The sequence below is a fragment of the Oenanthe melanoleuca genome, chromosome 10, assembly GCF_029582105.1.
Source record: "Oenanthe melanoleuca isolate GR-GAL-2019-014 chromosome 10, OMel1.0, whole genome shotgun sequence".
NCBI lineage: Eukaryota > Metazoa > Chordata > Aves > Passeriformes > Muscicapidae > Oenanthe > Oenanthe melanoleuca.
Window position 1 is genome coordinate 6,700,748 of NC_079344.1, and position 26,453 is coordinate 6,727,200.

The 26,453-nt window shown below is 38.5% G+C and overlaps 1 long non-coding RNA gene across 1 annotated transcript in view; it reads left to right on the plus strand.

Annotated features, from left to right (window-relative positions):
- Window positions 1-26,453, plus strand: part of LOC130257367 (uncharacterized) — a 164,823-nt gene that overhangs the window by 43,951 nt on the left and 94,419 nt on the right. Inside the window, exon 2 of the long non-coding RNA XR_008841315.1 lies at window positions 8,160-8,318. This is a non-coding gene — a long non-coding RNA (uncharacterized LOC130257367). The remainder of the gene's footprint in view (window positions 1-8,159; window positions 8,319-26,453) is intronic.

Sequence of the window (26,453 nt, forward strand, 5' to 3'; positions counted from 1 at the left end):
AGGCACCTTAATGCAGCAATGGGCTGTTAAAAAAGGTACTTCTAGAAAGGTAAATTTTTCCAAATCACTATGCTTTCACTATGGGGAAAATAAATTGTAATATATACAGTGGCCATTAATTTGTTTTTATGACCCCTTGTCTTCAATCTAGAATAAATTAGTCTGCATCATAACAGGCTGTGATATTGAGATTTATGGTCTGCCTTCATCCCTGGTGTTCAGCCTCACACCAGGAGTGACTCAGATCAAAGTGTCCAACCTGTGACTTAGAGAAGGTGGGGAGCCCCCTTCTCCCTTTCCATTATTAATCACACTGTGTTGCCTCTACCTAGAGAAAATCAGTCTTTTTACTGTGGTTGCTCTTATTCTTTCAGCATTCTTTCCAATGTGTTTCTGAACTTTTCCACTCTGCCGTGTCATTTTGTCTTTAAGGTGAAGACCCTGTGATAAAAAATTGATATTCCTCAACTTTGTCTACAAAGTAGCTCAGTAGTAGAAGTTTGAGGAGCTCTGCTGGACTAAACATAGTTGAATTCTTCCTACCTGTCAGCTGAAAGAATGTCAGTAGACCCAGTCTTTCAGTGCTTGTTTGACAGAAATCTTTGTCTGCTTTTGTTGTATCAAGCAAGTTTTTCAGTGATCTTCAAGAGCAGAAGACAGCAGAAAAATGACCCCCTGACCTGCCTGAAAGCAGATTGTTTTGGGGCAGCCAGGATTGCTGGTGTTTAATTCTCTGTGTTGAGCCCTTTCTGGGACTCAGCACCTTGCAGAAATCTTGCTGCACACAGGCTCAGGTGAGCAATGAGTGCTTCAGACAGTGGCATGCAAGATGCAACCTTGTGTTAAAATTCAAAATGGATCATCCTGGCTGCAGAATCTGCTGTCCTTATTGAGGAAGAGGACTTGTTTAAATATTTCTGCTGACTCCTTTTAAATACATCTGGTTAGGAAGCAGTATTTCTATGAACATTTTCAAGGAACTTCCTTCCTTCCTTCCTTGGGTTTGTTTTCATTTTTAAATTGCAAAATTTCTTATAAAAGAGAGTTGTTATGAAGGTTTCCTTGTCCACAGAGGTTTGAAGAGAGTCATTCTATTACCTCTGCATCAAAAGTATCTGCTTTAATCTGAGTTGGTAGAGATCTGAAGAGCAAAACAGTTGATAAGGCTAAATTGCATTTGTATTATTGTTATAAATTATATAATGCTAGCTGTCAGTTTTGAACAATGTGAAAGAATTATGGCAGTCTAACAGCCCTAAAAAAGAGAAATTTGATAGTTAAGAATCATGGGTGAATCTCTGCTCTGTAACAAAAGTATAACCAATTTAGAGTTGTTACAGTGAACTGCAGGAAAATTATTCCTTTTTAGATTTCCTAATCCAGGTATTATAGTAAATGTGGATATAACAGAACTACCTTAAATTCTTCTTTTCTGCTAATATCTAGATTTTTGTAATAAATCTGTCTTCTTGACATAGAATCAATAGTGTTAAACATACTTTTAATAATTAATGCATGCTTTAATAAAATAAAAAAGCAAAAATATATAGATTTATAGGATTCTTTAAAGTGGTGGAAATGCTGAGGTAATTTATTTATTCCTTCCTTTGAAAACCTATGAAGAAGTAGGAAGAGTATTTTGGTTTCATAATCTGTTTAGCTCAGCCTATTCTACATGGCCAACACCACTCTAGGTGTGCCTCTTGCTTGACATTTCCACTCCTTTCATAATTTTTTGGGACCTTTGCAACTATGTTGATTAATACATCAAGCCAAATGTTATGAGTGAATTTTTTGCTTGCTACTGGGAGTATGAGACATACTGGCACAAAATGAGCTTTAAAATTCAGATGGTTTATTATTAGTGCTTTTATTTTATTTTAATTTTTGTGGTGATAGTGAAGTAGCAAGATGAGTTGATGACAGAGACTCATTTTATCAAATTATCTTTCAACCAATGCTGGAAAGAAGCTGACCCACAGATGAGAGTCACTGCTAATACGAATGTTAAGCCTATCACTGTAAGTCACACAGAAGAAAATCCAATGGGAAATAGACCTTAATGTACAGGACTGGAGTTAAGGTCTTTTAATTAAATTTAAAGATTTTCATCCTCATGGGAAAGGATATAATTAGCTAATTTCTGACAACTATTTGACCTGCAGATGCTCGGATCAGCAGTCAGAGGAGTGCACTGAGAAGTACCACTAGATTATAATTATGAGATTTTTTGGGAAATATTAATTATTCATGTGACATCTTGTTTACTAAATGCTGGGATAATAAGTTAGTAAACAAGTATCAGCATCTTGTATTATAATAAAGATGTGCTTTAAATTGATGGTCAGACTCCAGGGCTTGAACAGAGTGGCTGCCAGGTGCTGGGATCACTGTTACTGTCCTTGTAACTGGTACCAGCTGTACTAAAACAAGAAAGCAGCTAAAATTAGTGTAATGAAGTAATGCAGTAAAGAAATGTCTGCATTGACCTTAAGGAGACCCTAAATATAAGACTATGGTAAATACATCACTGGTTTTGCTTCTAACTTCTGTGAAGTTAAATCAGAAGCGATTTTGGTCCCTGAGCTTTGTGCACCTGAGTCACATTCTAATTCTGTCTAGTTTAGAAAAAAGCCTTTTATTTAATTTCAAATTGTGTTCAGTGCACTCCATGATAATCTCTCAGTCCTTTCATGCTGTAGACATCACAGCTACTGATGCTGGCAGGTGCCAAGAGCTACATCCCCAATTGCTGAACAGTTCTGAGAGACAGGATGTTGATAGATAGGTAGAGGAACCAGATACATGTCCCTCAGCACAACAGGACAGGATGTTCTCCTATTTATGGATTGGAGATTTGCTATCAAACTCATTAATTTTTACATACATTCATTATGTCTTAGTAGGTGTCTGCTGCTGTTTGGCCATCTGATATATCCATCCAGTATGAAGGGGAAAGATCCCAAAGCCATTCTGAATTATTCTTGCAGGAAGTGCAATATGGGAGTGGGAATCATTATAAAGGTTGTGCTCTACAGAAATTAAAACTCTGCTTTGTCATCTCTGCACTACCCACTTTAGAGACACAGAAAAGTACAGTGCACTCTGAGAATGCCAAAGGAAGTGCATCCAAATGCAAGAGATCTTCCAAGAAATCAAGTGATTAATGTAGTTGCTGTTGCTCTTGACTCTTTGGTGTGTTAGAAATGAGCTACATTTAAGCAAGTATACTTAGGATTTTAGTCTAACTGATCAAAAAAAAAAAAAAAAAAGGAGGTAGTTTGTTTATTGAATAAATTTGAAGCTACTGCCATTTTAATCCTGAAAAATTGGTTTGGAAAAGGCACCTCGTGCTTCCAATGTGCAGATATAAAATGTGAAGATGCAATTACAGACACTTTCAGCAGGGATAATCTAAAAGTGAAGCCTCCTTTTGGAAGTCTTCTGAAGGCAGACACTTTACAAGACAAATTTGTTATCCTGTTTTGCTCTAAATTGCCTGGGTAAGGGTATTAGAAGTCACCTTATCTGGATTCCTAATCTGGTGAGAGTTTTCAAGCTTTCATAATTACAGTTCTTTCTATCAAAAAATCTTTTTTTCCCCCAAAAATACCTACCTTTCAGCCTCAAGTAGAAAACTGCAGCTCTGAAGTGGCCCAGGCAGCAGAGGCTGAGCTGTCAGACTCTGCTCCCTGGCAGAACCACGGGGTCAGTGCCCCTTTGGCTGCTCCATGCCCTGACAGGGTTGGTGGGATCAGTCACCAGCTGTGCTTTTATCTCCCCTCTCCATTGCCTTTCTGTAACCGTGGATGGTGAAGAGAAACCATCCTGTGGCTCTGCTGGTCTCTACTAGGGAGAATGCCACAGGCACCCAAAACAGGAGAATTCAAATCAGCCAGCATGAACACATTTATGTTTTCTTCTGAGCAAACAAATCACCCACGTTACGCTTTTTTTGCCCAAAGTAGAGATTAGTGTAAAACACATATACACAGATACATATATGCAGTTAAGGGATTGTTTTCAATCTCTGCCTCAGGGCCCAGGTCCACACTTATTATCTGTGCATGAACATAATTTCCATTTAATTTGAGCAAGAGCTGTGAAACAGATAACTTTTCTGTTAGCTGGCTTATTTTTCCTGCATTTGTTCTACAGCAATTTCAGTGTCTGTAAACTTAGGGTAAAGCAACATGAGTTCTGGTGGGAGCAATTAACTCAGTACTATTGGCTTTTCTATGGCCAGACAGAGAACAAAACCAAACATTCATGTCTTTTCTGGGTGTTGAGAATAATGTATGTTGCTGGCCAAAGTGCTAAATACAAAGAAGACCCTAATTGAGGTTTGACAGAATTGACATTAGAATTGTAAAACATTAAAGATATTACCTGTATGTAATGTTCAAAAGGTTTATGACACTTTCAAGTCAGCTTGTAATGTTCAAATTTATAGTTTTCTCTTGCACAAATGCAACCCAGAAGCAAATTCTGAAGGTCCTGAATAGTTTGCAAAAATGCATTTTTAATTAAGATTCTCTTTGTTCAAATACTCAGAGCATGCATTTTTCCCGGTTTTGTGACTACTTCACTCCCTTCCTGATAGAGCATCCACCCACAGTTCTTTTCTTCTGAAGGGAACAAACAGCTGGAAAACACATGAATGTTATTCTGTTTAAAATTCTTGTTAAATTTAACCAGTTGCCTGTGCTCTCAGACAACATAATGCTAGAGTACAGAACTGATTTTGAGTGAAATTTCAAAAAAGAAGAGGTGATTATTTTTAAGTATTTGTAGTAGCTTTCTAATTTTCCCACTAAAATAATGCCTCAAAGCTGCTGGCACTGTGGCAATAAACATACACATCAGTCATTTGAAATGCTTTACAAACAGTAACATTCTGCTATTCAGAAAACAGAACCACAAAGCAGCTTAGTGATTTATCATAGAATCCTGGAATGGTTTGTGTTGGAAGGGACCTTTAAACATCCAGTTTCAACCTACTTGCCATGGGCAGAGACACCTTCCACTAGACCAGGTGAAACTATCTGAAGTCTCATTTCATATCATAAGTATCCCTGACCTCTTCACTGCTGTGACCTTTCAGGCCATGATGACTTTTGGTCAAACCACACCATTTTGGTTTAAGCAAAATTCTGTGCTCTGTGTGCCAGCACATCCACACTGCAGCAGCCCTGGCTTTGATGCCTAGGCTCAAGAAAGTTTCTGGGTAGGTGATTTTCTTCAACACACACTCCTCTTATCAATCAGGACATTTGTTAGAGAATTTGCTTTCATTTACAGAAAATTGAATAAATCTGAGCAATTCTTCAGAAGACAAACCTACTCCTGGTCTTTCTTAGAAGCCCTGTGAGTTAGTAGCTGTCTATGTTATATTTTCTCAGGCCAGAAAACTCTGAAATAGGCAAAGTAGTTACTCACAGTACTAGAGAGGAGACCTGACTTCATTAATTCAGAAGAAAAAAAAAAAGAGAGAGAGAGAAAAAAAGAAGAAACAAATTGATGCAGTATTTAAACCAGAAAATTGCTATAATGACAAATGACAACCCTGTAGCCTGCAAAATCTGCTAATAAAGTGTCTGCTGTGGCTGTTATTAAAACCAAACTTATGATCCATGATTATCTAACCATTAAACAGGAGTGGGGGCTGGATATAAACTGGATATCTGTGTCGGATGATATTTCAATGCTGTGTGGACTGAGAAAATTATTCATCAAATTTGATTTCTGATGCCTCCCTTCTCTGAAGATTAGCCCCCTAAGGAGTTTACAGGCATTTAGAAAGATTTCTTCCTCCCTCCCTTTGTGTCCTTGCTCTCTTCAGTAATTACACTGCAAGCTTTCTTCAAGTTTAATTTGTAGACTTTTAAAAATGGCTTCTGTAGAATGGCTGTGCTGTGATGAGATGTCTGACTACAGAGCTGCTCTGCATTGCCAGATGAGCATCCCTCCTATTTGTGTGGAATTATTCTTGTCCAGGTGAAGTTTGCTGGACCTGTAACAGCAGTAGCATAGGTCTCTCCATCAGCCAGGTTGTGAGGATATTTACATATTTTTGCCAGAGATACACCAGCTGAAATGAAGTTAAGCAAAAGGCACATTCAACTGAGGTAGCAGTTGGCACATTAGACTTTCTTTTTGATTGATATGTGATACATTTTTTGTTGTCAAGAAAATTGTTTACACGGTTTGACTAATGGGATGGATGGTCTGTTTGGGAGAGAAAATAGACACATATGGAAATGGAAAAAAAGCTCTTGTTTTGCTGGATTACTGCCCACATGCCAACAAAATGCTGCTTCAGTTCCAGCCTCCACTGGCTTCCACTGTAGTCAACAGGAACTGAAAATGGTGAAAGTGTGCATGGCAAGAAGGGAGCCTTACTCACTGAGAGCAGCAAGCCACATGGCTGCTGTGCATCCTGCCTTCATTCCTGCTCCTGGATGGGGTGAAGATCAAGATGTGTTCTGTTAATTCATGCATGGCTCCTCACCAGCTGATTACTTTTTAGAGGCTGATGCTTTTTCTTTTGTTAGCAAATATCCCACCAGCAGAGGAGTCCAGCACTGACTTTCAAATGATGAGGTTGCTAACAAAATCAAATCCTTTTTCCACCAATGTCTGGAAAAGTGTTAAGTACTAATTGCACACTACAAAAGTACTTGCAAGTGACAGGATGGGTACATCCAGGGTTTGCTGTTATACTTGATATTAAAAAAAAAAATATATTGGAGAATGGTTTTTCCCCCTCCCTGAATCAGGAAACAAATTCAGAAAGTAGTAACTTCTGTTACCAGTCTCAGTGGCAGTGCCTGCTCTTTGCTGCTCTCAGCCTTCTTTTAGTAGGGCAAATGGGAGACTGGAGAGGGTTCTCACCAAACCAGGTTTGTTCTGCTGCAGACTTTTATCTGCTGAGACTTGAGATGGGTTGAACCTGAGTAGTTCTGAGCATGTAACATGAAGGAGAAGGTGTCTGCCTGTATTATACACCCTTAAACCATTCAGATTTATTCTCCAATTTCTGTATAGCAATCACCCAAATTACAGAGCAAAAGGTTTTGTGAATGATGTGCAAAGTACAGCCAAGATTCTTTTAAAAATCTAACAGTCAATAAAGTATTCATGCTTTCTGGAATGAAGTTGGGCCTTTATATATCATTGATCCTTTATTAATTTCATTTTAAATACCACTATCCTGATTCACTACGGAAGCATTTTCCATTTTCCATTGCTCTTCCGTTAAATATCCAAAGGCAGAATTTTCTGCTTACAGAAAAAGTAATTTCACAGATGACCACAATTGCTGAGGGCCAGATTCAAGAAATTATAATCTTCTCCTCCCTGTCTCCAAAATTTCCTGTCTTTTTTCATTAGCCATACACAGCAAGAGATGAAGCAAGCTGTATGAAACATTGTAATTGGGTGTCTCCCACTGAGGCCACATTAATATGTCATTAGACTAATATCTTTTACTGACATGCTGATATAGCTTTCAGAACAGATCTGGAAACTTGACAATCTGGATACTGTATTTTAAAAGAATAAAATTACTTATAAATGTTTTATTTAAGAATTTCCTGATTTGCAGGGCGCCTTAAAATCTGGCCGAGAGCTTCCCATGTTACCACATCACTACAGAGAGCAGGTTGCCAAAACTACATGTGGGGCTGTGGGGCTGAACCAGTGCAAAGACCTTGCACTCCATACCCTGGAAGGGAGAGCTCTGCATTCCTTGCAGTGGGAAGTGTGCAGCAGGGGTGCAGCACACTGCATGGGAACAGACACTGCCTTCCTTGCATCAGGGTGTGCAGCCAGAAATATTTCACTTTCTGCTTAAAGTCATCATGCAGCACACACTCCTACATGAGGACATAACCCAAAATTCAATCACCTTGTGTTAGTCCATTTGCAGCCCTTCTACACAGAAAGTGGACCAGAGCTGTAGGGTGGGAACTGTGGCTGTGTTGGATTTCTTTCTAGCAGAGGAATACTTGCTTAAAGTCCTACATTAGTCAGAAAGGGTCTCGAAGCAGGAACTTCAAGGTTTATGTGTGATGCTCATTTCTCACCAACAAATCTGAGTGGGAAAATAGATTTTTGTCTTTTGTTTTACGGTTATTTTTATTTATTTTTTTTTTTAGATGAAGGGCAGATGAAGAGCCTCTGTTCCAGGGAACTCAGAGCAGGGACACTGTCTTAATTATCTTGAAAAAAGAAAAAGCAGAGAGAAGTACAAAGAGAGTTTGAAGAGCCCTGTGGTCCCAAAGTGCTGCCTGCCCCTTCTTTTAGCAGCTTTCAAGGTGAGTCCTGTTTGATTTATTTTGGCATATCTTTATGCTGGAGAGCTGTGTCGCTGAGCCACATTTAGCAGAGTGTGAGCACATGGAACCTGCCTTTGGTACTTTACATATCTGTGTCTCCTTTCATCCCAGATTCTGTTAGTAAGATAAAAGGTCCTTGTAGGAGTTGATGCAGGATTAGGGTGTATAGTGGGAATGGCACAGAGATCAGAAGCAGAGCTCTTTCAAAGCCAAATGGGCCACAGCAGACTACAAGCTAAACAAAACACAGGACTCGATCGAAAAACATGCCAGTGCCCTCCTTTAAACTATGTCAATCTTCCCTGCTGCAACTGTGGCACTGTTTAGTTTTTTCCAGTGAGAATGAGAATTAAAAAATTTATTTAAAGTGTTTAATGAAGTGAATCTTAGATCTGAAATAAATGTTTTCATGAAGAGTAACATAGTCTTGTTCTGAGAAGTGAATTTGATTGAGAAGTGAATGAGATTGAGAGTGCAGATACACTCTATGCCACTCATTGTTTTATCCAGAGAGCTGCAGCCTGAAAATATTCACATAACTTTAAATTTCTGTTCCAGATTGTCATGAAGTATAAAGAGACTATTAGGAGAATGTTAAGATATTTGATCCAGAAAGAAAATTGGGCATTTCAGAGATCAAAATTTACTGTATGTAATATCTTTCAGACAATTATCAAATCGTTAATTCTGAAGAGTTCTTTGACCTGAACTTAGTTCTACTGCATGCATTAGGATTCATTAATTATAAACTAATTGAGGAACAATTAGTTGATATTTGAAGATATTAATTTTTTGCTGTTGTTTAAATTCAGCTGTTTTGTTCTATAACATAATACATAAGAGGCAAAGATTATTGCTTTTTAATGTTTTCTACAAATAAATTACAAAATTAATTGCTGGCTGCACTGTAAATAAGAAGATGTCAATTACAAACCTTTATTTTTGGAGGGCTATAAATCAGTTATACAAGTTCTCCCCAAACACAATAAATAAATTAATTAGCAGACACTGTCTTAGCAGACAAGCATGCTTATTTGCATCTTTAATGATCTCAGGAGTCTTAATCATTTAGCATTTTTTTGTGTGCCTTGAGATCCTTGAAGGATGGACTCAGAAAAGTGCAAAGTTTTGTTAATATTATCTTTCATTCCTTCATTTTAACTATATATGCCACGAGGCTATTTCAGCCAGTTGTGTGTGCTAGGTCCCACAGTGTATCTATTAGCAAATGTCTCATGGAAATTATTAAAGAGGCATTTGAGAGCAGGTGATCACTTAATTTGAGAAGCAGAAAAGGTGAAAACATCTCTTTAAGAGGAAAGATGAGCCCCTGGTTCTTGGAGGACATAAAAACTGAAAGAAAGGATTTCTGTAATACACACTATAAACTTGAAAAGCCTGGTTAAAAACATATTCACATAAAGATAAATACCTGTCTTTGTAATACCTAAGAGATAAATACAAACACACCCAGATGGAAACAACACACACACATAAAAAGGGTCCATAATTTCACAGTCATTTTGAATCTTTGGATTAAACCACTTAAGGATATGCCAGTTCATATCACAACTGAGCTGCTAAATGGGGCTGATAGTCCCTTTTTCCTCTCCTCTGCCTCCATCTGTGTTCCAAGGTTTACTGTTAGCCTTGGGCTGAGCTTGACATGCTCATTCTTGAAGCGCTATGGGCTGGATCAGTTCATTTTTGGAGGGGAAGATTCATTTTCTACAGATTTAGATACCTGAACCACCCCACAATGAGTCCAGGCAAGCACTGGAGCAGTCAGATGAGCAGGAGAGGTGTGAAAGGAGGTCAGCTTAGTTCTAAAATCAGATTTTACCTTGGATTGGGAGTAGTCCCTCTGCAGTTGGTGGTGGGAGCCAGACCCTTCCAAAAAGTGGAATGGTCTCAGCCTGGGTGCAAGTCCCCTTCTTCACTGACTACAGAGAAAGAATAAGGTGAAAACTTAACACTTAATGCCTAAATTTAGATCATTCTAATTTTGGATAAACAAAATCTTGACTAAATGAAAAGTACGTATTTTCATGGGGTTTTAGGATTTAAGTTAAAGAGGAATATGGCCATTTCTCTTGGGCTTTAAAGCAAAAAAAAAATCCATTTAAAATGTTCATCAGGATTTCTTTGAAAGCTATTTAAACATCTGAATAAAAGGAAGATGTATTGTTATTTAGAGCTCCTTGGAAAATCTCCAAGCTTTAATTGCACTTCACTTTCATTTCAGCAAGAATGAATCTGAATTAAAGTGTCTCTGTCCTGTGGTGCTCTTTCATTCCCCATCTTAGTTCCTGAAAAAATAATGTTCTGCTGAAGCCAAGCCCAGCCAGGACTGTGGATTTAGACATCTCTTTTGGCTCCTGGCAGATTTTCTCTTGTTTTGAGACTAAATTAAAAGCACGTTTGAAGGTAGCAATGTCAATTTTCCTAATTATCTGAAACGTGGTGACTATAAATGCCACACTACCTATCAAACAAATAGATTCAAGAAGGTTCAGTCAATGATATGCAGACAAATTGACTTTTTATAGCAAATCCAGTGGTTTTCTTTGAGCTTTTCAGGCCAGATCATGTGCACACTCGGTGCAACATGGGGTTTCTGAACTTAAATTTTTGTGTTTTCCTTGTGAAAAAGATGGAGTCTGCACCATTGACAAGCTGTGGGACTTGAGATTAGAATTTTGGTGATTTTTAGCTTCTATTTTTAGTAGTATTGTTCAAGACATTCTCACACATGTGAGGAAGTGTTGATGCAATTGGACCATAAGTACTGTGTACAGTTCCCTGCTCACCTTCCCAGGAAAATGGCATCTGGAATAAAGAATGGCTGCAGGGATTTGGAAGCATGACCTATGAAAGAAAGCTGAAAGCTTCTTTGGCAGAAGAAAAGCTGAAAGGGCTTAGACTGCTCTCCCTGACAGCCATGAGGGTTGAACATGAGGCTTCTCATGAAATTCAATATACACATCTTTGCATTGAGATGCTGTGAGCCTACAGACCAGATTTAGTTTATGAAACTTTTAATTTTGCAATTTGCTCATTACAGATTGAAAAAAAGTCTCTAAGATGCATTTATACTGCCAAATATTTCACAGAGATATTAGTGTGTTCTTGAATTAAGAAATGTCTTCTGTATGCCTCTCAGAGTTTAAATCTAAATACATAAACTGTCAATGTATATAGATTAAACAGATATATTTTGATTTTCTTTATGCAGTTGTTTTTCCAGGATTTTTTTTCTAATTCTGCTTGCTTCAAAACTAGTACTCTCATTCTTGATTTAGCATTCCTAAACTTGATCACTGTTAAAACTTATTTATAAATGAGATAGATTTGCTGAAGTTTTACATTGAAGATATTTTTTTAACCCATGTAAAACCCAATGTTTTCATCATCTGTAAATGAAGTAAATTCCTCTTTTGCAAAATTGAAATGCAAGGCTAAAAAGCTGTATATGACAATTCTTTTCTAAGCTGTGAATGCATTGTTCAGTTCATCTACATGCAGAGCTGGTAGTGGTAGTGGTATTCAAGAAGCATATGCGTGGGCTAATTGGATTTTCCATTTTACATTACTTCTTTGTTGAATATGTGCAAGCTGAAAAGATTCAGGGTAATAAAACCAGCATAATGCTACATGTATATGATTACCTCTGTCTTGTCAATGACTTAATCTCAGAGTTAATGTCATTTATTTTTCAGATGTGAGAATGAGTCATCACCTATCAAAATATTAAACTGATTCTCACGCTACAATAATGATTGGCAGAACTGAAAGTGTCCTTAAAGTTGTTTTTTTGAGTTTGAAAATTAATGCAACAAGATCTAGTTGTGGGTAGTATATGAGTTTTTCTCCTGTGACATTGTTGGAACAACAGGATGGTGATGGTAGCTAGGGAAAGTTTTTAAAGGTGGGGTTTCTTTGCTAAACCTTTTGTAGGAGAACATTAACAGTAGTTTGAATTTGGACTTCTCTTGTGACACCAGTGAGTTGCCTTATTTCTCTCTCTTAATGATGACACATTGTTAAGATGCACAACATATGGAGAAAAAAACCCACTAAATATAAAAAAAAGAAAAACTGACTGAGAATTAAGGAAGACTGTGACATTTAGGCACTTATTTTTACTGAAATTCAGTAAGCAGGGCTTGGACATCAGAAGCTAGTGGAAACCTTTGAAATTGATTCCCTCCTTTTCACTATTCCCCATTTTGAAGGTAGTGGAAGGATAAGTACTAGATAACAGCATAGCAAAGAATTTTATCCAGTAGTGGAAAATGGATGGAAAAGTGTCAATATGGGAGTAGAGGGTAGAAACAACAATAGAGTAAAGAAGCTGGATCTGCCCTTCACATTGTCTGGAGTCTGGGAAGAGGCTTGCAGGATTTTTTTGCATTTCTTCTATATCTTATCTCCCTATTTTCGTTTTTGAAGGAGAGTTGTTTACTAGTGGTGTAATCATAGCTTTGTTTTATTGTGGTAAGGCTGTCAAGTAACACACCAGCAAAAGTCCAGAAAAATCCCCAAAAGGCCACCATTCATGCAAGTAATCAACAGTGATAAATTTAGCATGGAACATTTGGTGGTGTAGGCTGCAGATTGAGAACAATGGATTTCTCCAGCTATGATAGTGGGGACTAGCTGCCCCCCATCCACTAATTATCTATGGAAATGAGGGTTGGGGCTTGCTAGCAGGATTAATTTCTTGGCAACTGCTGAAAATTATAGTGATTTTGAGAAAGTAGCAATCAAAGAAGATGTCTGTACATGTTTGTTTGCCAAAAATAGCACTGCTAATACTTGGCTGTGTTTTAAAGTCTTGAGCAAAATATACTCTCCCATTTCAGTACTGCCTAAATGCTGAACAAGCAACATGAGCACCACAGCATCCTGAGGTAGCAAAAGCCTTCAGGAGACATTTGAAGATGTCAAAGCATCTGTTTTCCCCACTAATTTTGTGCACTTGTGTTAGACAGAGGCCACGATGTGGAGGTGGGCTTGTGTCTCTGCAGCTGTGATAGTCTGCCTCTGCTCCCTGGAGATGTGCTGGGAAGGGGAACAGAGCCAAGGGGAGCTGAACAGGAAAAATATTGCAGAGATTTGCTTCCCAGGACAGGTTTTCTATGACAGATGATAAAGAGGGCCCATATTCTGTTCTGACATGTGATAGAATTTTGCTAAGGTTATGGAAAGATTGGTGATTGTATTAATGGTCTCATTGATTTCACTCTATCAGTTAAGCAAAGGCTTAGTCATGCCACTGACTGTTTAGAACATGCAATTTCCCCAGAAGATATCCAGCTTTACTAATTCAGGAAAAGGGAAATATTGTAAACAGAGTTGTTCAGGTTGTTCATGAGCCTGCTCCTCGGTGGAGGCTGCAGACTCCAGGTCCCTCCTCTCAGATGGCAACTTCCAGGCTTTTCTCCTGCAGGTTTATCACTGCACAATTAGTCTAACTGCTTTTAGGGAAGATTTGTGCAAAGCATACTCAGTCCTTTGTTTTATGGATAGTTGTTATTACAAACTGAAATAGCCTCAGGTACTTAGTAAAAGAATATTTTTAAAAAACAATGAAACTGGAAAAAGACACAGCTGCAAATATTCATAGCTCCCTCAACGATGGTCTTGAAAGAATTTCAACAATATATCTTTACACTGTGCATCCTTTGAGTCAGACATCTCCATCACATGCAGACCACAGGATATTAGACAGCACACTGAATTCTGCATTAATGACTTTAAAATAGTCCTCACAACCCATGATATTGCTTGAGCTGTGGGAACAGTTTTCTGTGAGGCTTACTGCCAAATCTTTCACTTTTGTTATTCTTGTATGAAACTGTGGCAATTTAGCACAAGCCTGTACTAAAAGCTCACATTTTATATACTCACAAAGTGCAAAAATCAATGCATGAGCAGGCAGAGAAATACTAAAATGCCTGTGATCTGAAAGCAGGGCTACCTGCAATCCTGTTTCATCAGTCTGGCTAAGTACCCAAAGTCAGGAGGCTTATCTAATCCATCCAGACTTCTTGATGATGAAAACCTCACAAAAACAAAGGATTTCTGACTGTCATTTCAGTCATTCAGAAAATATGAGACACACTCCTGCTTGTTTCACATTTCATCTTTTGCTGTCTGCAGACAAATCAGAAAATGAAAACACTGAACAACCCCTTAAAAAAAAAAAAAGTAACCTTTTAAGAAAATCCTTAACATTTTGGCTTGTGTCTAATGACAAAAATGAGGTAATTCTCTTCTTGCTTTTGACACAGCTGATTGATCCCTGCTGGGAGTACATGTTCACACTTGCCTGCTTGATTAAGACATGAAAATAATTCAGGGACCAAATTCCAGCCAGGTGTAATTCTAGTCAGATTGAGGGAATTTTTTAGCCCAGAGATTTTTAGAGCTTTTCACAGTTAAAAATTAAGTGACCTTTCTGATTCCACTTTACAAATGTTTTGTAATGAAAACAGAATTGGTATGAAACTTCATTATCACAGCAAAGCATTTCATACTGTGACAACCCAGCTCCTTTCAGAATAAATGCAAACACTGTCCAAACTGAATGGCAAAAATGCCTATTCTTGAAAGGGCTTCAGCCCTGAAGTTCTCAGCTGCAGGGTGTTTCCTGATCTGCCTACTTCCCAACAGATCCTTTACTTGTCAATACAAGTGTTTTGTCATTTTACCAAGAGTTATTCAGTCTTTCACATTCCAGCTTCATATATATACTGCAGTGTTTAAAATATTTTCAAAATATGTGCGCCAGTGAATCAACAAATATAGCAATGATGACACTCAAAGTGTACTCCACTTGCAGGGGAATTACTGGTTCTGTCTGCTGACCATGGTGTAGGGATCTTTGAAATGTCTCTCACAAAACATCCTGGACTGCAGCAGCAGAGAGAAGCATGAGCACATGGTATGCTCCTCTGTTCTCCAATCTCCCAGCATAAGAGCAAGTCCTTCTAACTAATTTCTTGCTCCTCTTCATGAGCATCCCAGACCATGAAAGATTACTAAAAGTGATCCATGACTCAGTTAACAGATTGTTAGCTAGAACAGTCTCCTCAATCTGAAACTCAGCTTCAAACAGAGAAAAAAGTTCCCAAATTTAAATTTTCTCTTGTGTTGACATTTGTGTGTCTCCCTGCATGGTTTTAATGGTAAAAACTTAAAAATATAAACAACTTAATGATGTTAAAATGAAAGAATAGCTTGTAAAAATAATAATTAAAAAAGCTGTCTTAATCATATTAAAATTATAGAATAGCTTTTTTTAAAAAAGCTAAGACAGTAAGTCTTGTTACTATTTTTACTTTTCAGAGAAAGGTTCAAGCCAGATCACAATTATAAAGTGCCAGAACATACAAAAATGACTCATCACAATGTGTCCTAAAATAAAGCAGCACACACTTACTGCCTCCTGACAGAAGCGTGTCCTGCAAATTTCCCAGGCCAGATTTATACACGTACCTTTAAGCCAGAGAAGCACTTGAGCTTCTATTTGCTGATCAAAACCAGGGCAGAGCTCTGTTTTCAGTTCAGCCACCTCTAATCAGTGGAAGTTTAAAGGGCTTTTGAAAGACTGAGCAAAGCAGGTGTGGCTAAGCCTGTCAGCTCCAGGGAGCAATCCCACGTTTCCAATCTGCTCCTGGCACGGCTGCCAGCAAAGAACACTCACTTCACTGGGAAATGTGGAGTCAGCTCTGGCCACAGCCAGGGAAACCTCATCCTTTGTGTCTGAGGTACCTGCTAGGAAGAACCTGTGCCACGCTGAGTGCTCCAGATGGCAGAGTTCCTCTGGCAGGGTGTGCTGTGAGCCCTTCACATTCATCCTGTCACCTATTGCTGGGTCATACCTCTCCTGCAGGAATGTTTGCTTCAGCCAGGAAAAGGGACTTTCTAAATGATGCTGCAACTATTAGCAAAGAAAGCAGTGATTATTTCCTATGCTTAATTACATACAAATATACTGCTACCAAGAACAGATTGCAGGCACAGAAACTCCAGTTGTCAGACTCTCCAGAGCCTGTGTTGCTGTCCAGCTTTAAATCTGGATCCTTCCTGCTCAGGCTTGTGCATTTTTATTTACTGCTGTATTTTTACCACTGGACCCCAGCCACTCTCAGTGCAGTGATTGTAATTTGATGTTCAGGGCTTTCTTCTGTCCTTGTGGCTGACTACATCTTCAGACCCTGTTCTGGAGATAAAATTAAGAATCCTTCTATGGGCTTTTCCATGATGCAGATAAAATTTCAGACTAAATGATTAAAGTTTGACAGAGTAAAATGGTATTTGAAAATATGGTGTTAAAGTGTGAAATACTAGAACATAATAATAGAAGGCACTACCATTCCCACCTGTGCTAAAATTCTGACTTTGAAATCTATCTAAAGTGACCTCAGCTTTAGCCCATTCCAGTTTTGCCCCTTCCAGGATAGGTCAGCAGGGGTAACAGAACAGCAGCAGCACCAGCACAGGATTGCTAGTTTGTTAAAGTCTAAGAATAGCTCTGAATCAAACTACCAACTCACATACACATGAAGACATCTACCAACTCATTCCTAGAGCACCTGATGAGATAAAATGTGTTTTCAAATGAGTTATGACTGGACAAGTGGATGTAGAACAGAAGCATTTGTTACACCTTTAGGAAGAATTAGGCAGATGTATCCTTTGCTGTGAATACTTGTGCAGTGCCATCAAAAATACAAAATTATCTGCTGTGACTGTGGTGTGATGGAAGATGCTCTAAACTTTGTCAGTAGTATGTAGAGATGTGTAAAATGCCAGCTATGAAGAAAAAAAGCATGTTTTTGTGTAATGGTACATAAACAAATGGGGAGCTGTAGTGCCTGTCTGTGCCTGTACAGATGAGGAAGTTAATCCCTCCAGCCCAGGGAGGCTGCAGTTTAAAAGTGAGCCTTCCAAAGTCTTGCTGTTAATAGTGCAGCTTAGACAGAGGGCTTTGCTCTCCTGCCTTTTTGTCTGTGGTAATTCACCTCCAGAGCAATATTATAGATCAGTCACTCTGAATCAATAGTATTTGCATGCATTTATGTGTAGTTCATGCTAAGGAGAGTAAGTCAGAGCTAATTAAGCTAAAACATCATTTGTACACTTGGCAGCTCCCTGTTAACTTTGAACAGTCCAGTACATAAAAGCCTAGGGATCAAAAGCTCTAGAACTGAAATAGTGGGGACACCTGATTTAAGCAGACAGACTGTAAAAATCAGTGCCTCATGAAAGCATCTGGATTTCTACAAAGCTAAATGATAGATCTTGCTAATACCCAAAGGCAGGCAATAAATTGCCCACAATCAGATGATAGTTCTCAGATTTCTTTAACAATATCTGAACACCTCCCATGTACTTAAAAGTCAAAATGATTACTTTTCAGAACTTCAGGAAGAACAGCTTGATGGATATCTATTATTTATTTGATCACAAGTGGAGCAAAGATCAGCCTCTATGCTAATCAGGATTTTCTAATCTGGAACAAGATAATTTTTCAGATCAGCTTGATTTGTTTTATTTAAGATCCTCACATCAGGTTACCAGATACCAACACCAAGCTGCAGCTTTGTTTCCCCATTGTCCTGGTTTAGGGCAAATTTGGGAGGAAACCTCAGAATGGGGTCCCTCCAGAAAGGGGCCTCAAGCAGTCCCTTCCCCAACCAGTTCAGGAAAATATTTCCTTGGAGGAAAAAAACCTGTTTATTTAAAAAGCAAAGTATTCACAAACATAAAAAATTAATAACATTAAACAGCAAAACCTCTTGCTGTTCTGAAGAGATGGCAAATTCAGAGAGTCTTTGTCTTGGGCTGTAGCTTGGCTAGCTCAGTCTCCATTGGTGTCTGCTGCTGGAAAATGCCACATCCCAGCCCTGGTGGGCCACAGGTGTGAGCTCCAGGTGTTTTCTGGGTTTTCAGTCCAGAGCAGGGCTGATCAGTTCCAAGAAAAAGAAAAGCCACAGTCCAGGGAATTTCTCTGTTTCAGCTATCTAAAGAACAAACTAACCAAAAAGCAACAGAGAGCTCTCTGATGCTGTCTGTCCTGCAGACACAGTCTGGGAGCTGCAGCTCCTATCTCTATGTTTTGAAAACAGCCACCTCAGACATTCCACTGCTTCTCCTCCTTCCCCCCTTCACTCTCAGATCTAGTTTGAAAGGTGCAAAACTTATTTCTGGGCTAAACAGATGAATGGGGATACAATTCAGCATCATAAACTCATCCCAGGACACCTGTAATGAAAGTGGCAGAATCAATAGTGCTTTGAGCAAGGGCATCTCATTCATGAAGTAAAATGCATGTACAATTATACAGGTTCTAGATTTGGGGGAAGGGGATGTGCATTCATTGTGTCTGAGTACACTGTGATACACTTACCTGTAAAGAACCTCTTCTTACCACTTGCAGATATTTAGAACCTATTTGTATGTAAACTATTTAACTCTTCTGAACCTCATTTAAATTTGCTGTCACTCTGTAGAGAACTCACAGCTTTATCTCTCTATTTCAGACCTGTCTCGTTCTGCACTCAATAAAATTGGTCTGTCTTCCAAGCCTTGTTGTTGTCTGACCATCAGCTTGAACTCAACAGGGCTAAAACAGAGCTTTTAATCTTTCTCTCTGAGCTACCTCCCTGTCATGTCCTTCAACACTGCAATCCTGCTTAATACTTAGGCCAGTAACTGAATCACCTTACTAGTCCTGTAATGTTTTCTGGTACTCACAGTCACAATATAACTGAATCCTGCAAGCTTGGTTCAGGTCTTTATAAAAAAATCTTAGATCCTGCCCACACAGTTGAAATGCTCATCCAGAAACTGTTCATCTCCCATCTTGATTACTGCTACATCCTTTTTAGTGGCATTGCAAATATATTTTGCTCTGTTCACATTCATGTAGAACATTGCTGCCAAGATAATTTTCGTAGCTTATTATTTTAATAGTTTTGTCACAGGACAAATGCAGACAGTGGAGTTTAATTTGGGCAACACTTTGGGCAAGACTTATATCTCATTTACACCAAATAAATGGAGGTACCTATTTTATTTGGCTCTACTTGACTTGTTTTCTTCTCCTAAAACACCCAGGAGATTTGGATTCTCTTCCTGCACCTCTTTCTGCTTTCTAGAGGCTGGCTTGTGGTGGTTGAGCTCTTGTACTCCTTAAAGGAGAAACCAATGTGCTTTTCTACATTCTTCTTATACATGAGCATCACTGTCACAGGGATTTCACAGAGCTGCTTCCTTGTTGTGCTTGGATACCCAAATCACCATCACCTGAACCAAAAGAGATGTTGTTCATGTGTGGTGCTGCTGCTGATCAAACTGACAAATGCTGCTTCCTGAACTTCTCTTCTCTGCCTGAGATCATCTTGGCTCTTCCCTTAAACACAGATTGTGTGCTCTCTGGGGCAAGGGCTGTGTCTGAGACATGATTAATGGCACAGAGCACCCACTGGTGTCTACTGACTGTAACCAAAAAAAATGCAGTGTGCTTGTATATATGTTCTTATTTGGTGTGCTGTGACCTTCACTAGTGTTTTTAGAATAACCCTTCAGCAGTTTAACACAGAAAAAATTGATAATTTTCAACATTTATGCTTAGAGGAATGTGCTTACAATTCATGGATATGGTAGCCATGAATAATAAGGTGTGTGTATGGACAGGTGGAGACAATATTTGGAAAGAGAAGAAATATATAAGAGTTCTCTGAGCACCTTTATGATTTTCAGTGTCAGCTACAGTGATAGCAATTATTATGAATCTCAAGAAAACATTTTTTCATTATGAAGAAGAGAGAAGAGAGACAGAAAACTTAGATCTCTTGCCAGCATTCACTACAATCTTCAACTAATCAGATCTGGGGAAAAATCCAAAATTAATACTGTCAAACTGAGCAACAGATGTTGAGAGAGAATCAGGCACTGCAAGAAAATTGATGTGCCAATGAAAATTAGACAGACAGGAAATTCTCACTAAATAAAACCCAGCAGGTTATAGGGGCTCAGAAAGAAAAGTAATTTTAGATCATTTAGCCAGTTCATCTTTGTGTAACCATATTAATAGTGATTTTTTTTCACTTGTTATACACATATTTGTGTAGTAAAAATAAATATATAGGCTGTTTTGCATTTCTGCAAAACACCTTTTCTCTATTCACTCAAGACAGATTGTCTTCATCTTACTTGCAAGACTTTCTAGGTTGTGTTCCAACTTGTCAGCCCTTACTTCTCTTCAGCAGCCATTGTTTGCCTTTGTATCTGGGTGCAGACAAAGAGGCTTCAGCTGATTGTTTGCAAGAATATGAAATAAATTTACATTCATCAGAGTACTGGGTTTCCATTTCCAGAGGCTAAGCCAAGGAAGAGCTGAATTTAGAAGCAGACTTGTCTGCAGGGTGGCTACAGCAGCATCCGTCTGTAAGTGGTTATGCACAGCACAGGCACTTTTAGGGTATAGACTTTGTTATCCCTACATTGCTCAGACAAGAGCCCAAATATTGGAAGGTTGTCTGCAGAATTGGAGATTCTTTTGCCAACTACAGCTGCCAGGCCTCTCATTTAAGTCGGTAAAACAGATGTGATTAGGTCAAACATTTTTGAGCCAAAAGCTTGACAAACATAATAATTTGAAAAGCAAAAAAAAAAAAAGACTAATCTTCTGTGTCTTCTAACTCATCTGATGTTTTCTCTCAGATAGCAGCTGCTGCTTTAAGTTGCACACAGCATTATTATTTTTGTTTCCCTGGTTTGACTCATTTCTTTTGGAAAGAGATCTCTTAGCTTTTTTTTTTTGGCAAGCAGAATTCTGGCCTGACTGTGGATTTTTCTCCCACTCTCACTCACTCACACATGCTTTCCTTCCTTTGCTGCTTTTCCAGCTCTTTAGCTGTTCCTCCCTCTCCTGTACTTGCAACAAGCACGGGGGGCTCATGCTTTAGCAATAGGAGGTACCTACAGACTGACTGTGACCTGGTACCTGTGTGCTGCCTCTGTTAACACTTCAACAAATAAAAGCAAGTTAAGAAATTATTTTGTCTACTAACTAAAAAAAAGTAAAATTGACTGTTTTGGTGTGCGTATGTGTGTTAGAACTGGAAAACTGGGACTGTGATGAACTGGAACAGTAACTGGAGAAATGCCTTTGCTGTGTGTGAGACAAGCCCCTTACCAGATGGCAGCTCTTCAGCTGGCATGGATTAGGATAGGTAAGCAGCATTGTGCAGACTATTGAGTTTATGAACTTTCCTGTCCCTGTTTAACTGATCTCTTGTTTTCTTGGGATCTCTTTGAGAATCTGTTGTGGTGGTGCAGATTGTGGGAGGCCTTGCCAGAGATGGAGACAGGAATCCACACAGAACTGGGTACAGTTTTCCCTTGGAGGCAGAACAATGGAAGATTTCCATTGGTGAGGCAGGAGTAGGGACTGTGCCTCTGCACCAGTAGTTGCTTATTAGGGCAAGGAAACAGGGTTCTTTTCTGTGCTTAAGTCCTTCACACAGGTGTTGTGCCAATAGCATCCTACTGTCTCTATTATCTGATAATTATCTGCAAGTTTTCCTTCAATGTCAGAAATTAATTCCCTGGAGATTCAGCTACATGCTGTTCTCTTCTTCCCAGGTCCATCACTTCATTCCATGGAATTCAGAACACCATTTAGACCAAGCTTAACATGAAAATAAAGTAAAAATCACTAAAGATAAGCTAAACCCTGGGTTTGGAGTAAAGGACATCCTGGGAGTAAGGAACAAGTAAAGCCAAGTCCACTGGGGTTCCAGGAAATGTTCACCAGAGGTCTTCTCAGTTCTTATCCATCCTTCTGATTCTGGGTTGCAGCAAAAGCAAACATAGAGGGTTTTATTAAAAAGGTGATACAACTCAATGGGTCTCACGAAAATAAAGCAAACAAAAAAAATACCCTAGGAATTGTAATTTGATTTTTATGAAGTTCCTTTAAGTTCTACTAATGCTTAAGGGTTGTGAAATTTTAGGCTCAGATCTGAGTTTTTCATTTTGATAAGCCTGGAACAGCAAGGGAAAGAGATGGATATAAAAAACGAGGTACCCAAAAAGTACAGCAGACCAAAGTGGCTCATCCTGAAGACTCTTTGCTAGACAATTGGACTCTGAAGTTGCTGTCAGGCTTGGAGAGTGGCAGGTTGAGTGGATGGTATTAAAACTTTTTCTCTTCTCTGTTACAGGGTGTTTTCTTGAATTGATTGTAACCTGCTGCAGCTGCTGGGTAAGTTAATGAATTTAGTGGGGAAGGGGGAGGCACAATTTTTATGTATCCATCTTCAGATAAGAAAACAGATCTAATTTTCCTAATCTGGGATTCAGGCCACCGAAAGCAGAACAGAGCTGACTGGAAAAGCATATATTTTGCTTCAAGTGTTGCTTTGTGTTAAGGATGTACTTAACTCTCTTCCCAAACCGGTACTTCTCAGGTTTTATTAGCACTCTTAGCACCCTAAATAAGATGGGAGTAAAGAAAGGAAGGAAAATTTCTTTGACGAATATGTCAGCTAAATGTCTTTCTTTTTCCCTGAAGAAGGTTGTAATGTGGTTTTCTATCTGATCTGCAGAGGAACTGAAGTGATACATGAGCACTTAGCAATAAACATTTTTAATGGAGACCCCTATCCCCAGCTTAATTTCTGCCCTCAGTCATATTCCATTCATCAATACTAGTGATGTTCCTAGTAGCTCCACTGCACCCTGTGAACAATTTTGCTGCTTGGAATTAAAGAAATGTGCCTTGGGTGCATTTTGATACTCAGATTTAATAACAGGGGATCCAATATTGATTTTAATGAGAAATGGTTTGTGTATGAGTATGCACATCTGTGTTTTTCTGTGTACCAGTTTCCCATGCACACAATAGTCCTGCTCAGTCCAGCACTTCTGGCTGTTTATAGTCTGAAAGATTATCAGAAATGGTACAAACCATGGCAATAGTGATTAGAGGAAAGTGATTAACTGCCTAATATGGTCTTGCTTCCCAGCAAAAGATGTACAAGTTCCCCATATGTCACATTCTGTGTTACTCACACACAAGCAATTTCTACCAAGCATTCTTGGCAGCATGAATATTCAAAATTTTGTCTGCAACACTATCTGTCAAATGACAGTGCTACTCTTTGTTTGGTTGAGTTCAGGTCTTAAATCTGGGCTTCTGAGGCTGATATTTGTAGTTACTTGCAATTCCTTTTTTGAGTCAAATGCGCCCCTGGGCAAATGGGGAAGAGGAACCTTAAATGTGCAAATAAATCTGTGGGCTTAGAATGGCCTTTCTGCTGGTAATATTTACAATTATTCAAAATTGTATAGTTAAATTTGATTTCCAGTGAATCCTGCTATTTCACCAGCAGCCAGAAAGAGACAGATTTGCTATTCTAACCCATTTCAAGTAATTTTTGGTGGGTCTACATAAGCCATTAGGACTGCAGGGCAGTTCAGTCCTGGAAAACAGCCTTTGCAGGGTGTCTTGCTTTCACCCAAACAGAACAAAGGGCTGTACATGGGTCCTAAGTTTTAACTGAGCTTCATCAAAACACAAATGAAAAGAAATTTCAAAAGGTTTCTTGAAGCTGTTTCAGCAGTATATTAAGCATGTACTTTAAGAGTTTTTCTCAGACCATACTTAATGCTACCACAAGCCACAGAACAGAAATGTTTATGATTATGTGTACTTAGTCACTACTGTGGTTCAATAGAGAATATTATTTCACAGAATATTCAGCCTGGACATTTCACAGGCTAAAGAGTTGCAGTATTTAAGGAAAGCTTAGAGGTTCTTTGGTTTAGAGGAAGTCAAATTAAGGAGGAAAATTAAAATGGTTGGTCAACTTTAATTTTTAATGCTTATAATAACATACGATATACATACAATAACATAAAATAAACACAGTATTTTATTTTTTTTTAAATGAGATCACATTTTTCCTTTGTATGTGGGATCTGAAAGTTCCCACATGTTCAAAGTAACTTTTCATTGAACAATGTAGTTTTATTGGGACACTTTCACACAGTCCTCCAGAGCCCTGCTCACAAGTCAACACACCCTTTGTGTGGGTCAGGAAAACACCACTGCCTTTTTTCCCACATGATGGCATGAAAGCTGGCAAGGAGCACTGTACTGAAGCTGGTGATCTTTCACAGGAATATGGCCTTAGACCCTCTGCTTTCTGTGTAGGTTAATAGCAACCTCTTCCTGCAGGAAACAGCCTTTTTATGTAAGGGTATTTTTTGTTATTAGTAACAAAACCAGACATTCAACAGCTATATCTATATGAATTACTTCACACTGCTCCCATAAAAAGTACTTAAATTAAAATATAGCATGAATAACTGTTCACTTTAATATCAATACCTTATATTTATTAAACATATTTCCAGTTACCAAACCTTCTGTGACTTTTCTCAGCCATAAGCTTTCAGCAAAAAGGATATAGCCATAATTTATGTACCCCCATCATACAGATAAAGTGTTTGTGTTCAATTTAAAAACTATTTAAAAAATGATTGCACAATGAGGGTGCATAAATTGTTGGAATTTGCAGTATCACAGTACACATACATAAGATTTGTAAAGGGGTTATACTCTATATCAATAAAATTAAAGAAAGTCTTATTTAATCACAGGATCTCTACTACTATGGATATAGACTGCTGTCTTAGGCAGTATTTACAGATGCACTTTTGTATATAGACTGAGAGAATGAAATTAATCCATAGATTTTTGGATAGTACATAGCACAGACTGTCTTCCATGGAATCAAATTGGAAACCCATGGAAAACCAATCCTTCAGCAAAATAATTATTTCCTGCTGGTGGTCATCATTTTACTGGCCATCATTGACAAAATACTTTGGAATAGGATGTGTTTTCAGCCTTTCTACCTGCACACTGAGGATCCTCAGCATTTCATGGGCTCCAACTACCTCTAAATATTTAGGTGCATATACAAAGTATTTGACTTGTAGAAATGAGCTTCTGCTACTATTGCCACTGTCTACTGAAGCAGAACAGGAAAACCCAAAGTCTGCAAAAGTAAAATTCAAGTTATTAATCTAATGGTTATGTTTCTCAGAATGAAGAGGAAGTATGAATTACAATTATTTCATTTTTTTGGTATCTGTACCCTTGGCAATTGCTGACGCATCTTTCCCAGTGAGGCAAGGCTGAGATCTTTCAGGATTTCATGCAAATTAAATGACCATAATTCTCAGAGTGGTGCTATTATCCAGAACCTATTCTTTGTGTTACATACCTTTTGATTTTCCTAGCAAGTCCTTCTGTTATTTAGTGTGAACTACTTTTTCTTGCTGTAATTGGCAATGATGACTAACTTGTACCTACTCTATATGTAGATTTTGTCTCCCCTCTCTTATTTCTTGATGCCAGGGTGACTAACATGTGCCATATTTGTTAATAATTTTTTTATAAATCTATTTTTCTTTTCAATCCTACTCCATGCAATTCCTATGACTGTCATGGTTCCCCTCTGGGTTTCTTGGTAACAAAATCAAAGCAATAATTTTTCTTGATGAATAGTAAATTCACAGATAGTTGAATATTGAAGAGATCAAATTCATACTAGTTTTGGATTGAATTCAAAGAATAGTTTAAGCCAGAAACTAATTAGCATATGGAAAAAATGAAATGTTTTGAAAGAAGTACTTGGGCATTTAAAAGTTGGGTTTTAGCTGAAAAATTAGTGCAATTCAAGGTTTAAACAAAGCCTTTAATCACTGCAAAATATTAGGGCTAATGGAACACTTCATAAGGACTGAAAACAATTCTTCCACCCACCCCAAAATGAGGGATCAGCTTGACTGGACACCATTCTGCAGGGGGAAGGTGCCATACATCACAGCAAACCAGAAAATCTGGAGTGCTTGTCATTGCTGTTTGCCAGGTGTGGCTGGGGAGAGGCTCCCCCCTCACCCCCTCTCCATGTCTGATAGATTGTGACTGTTAACACCCTGTTCAAAAGATACCATACTCCTTGTCAGTGGTTTTGAATGATTGAAGGCATTTACACAGGAGCAAAATCAGGATGAAATGAA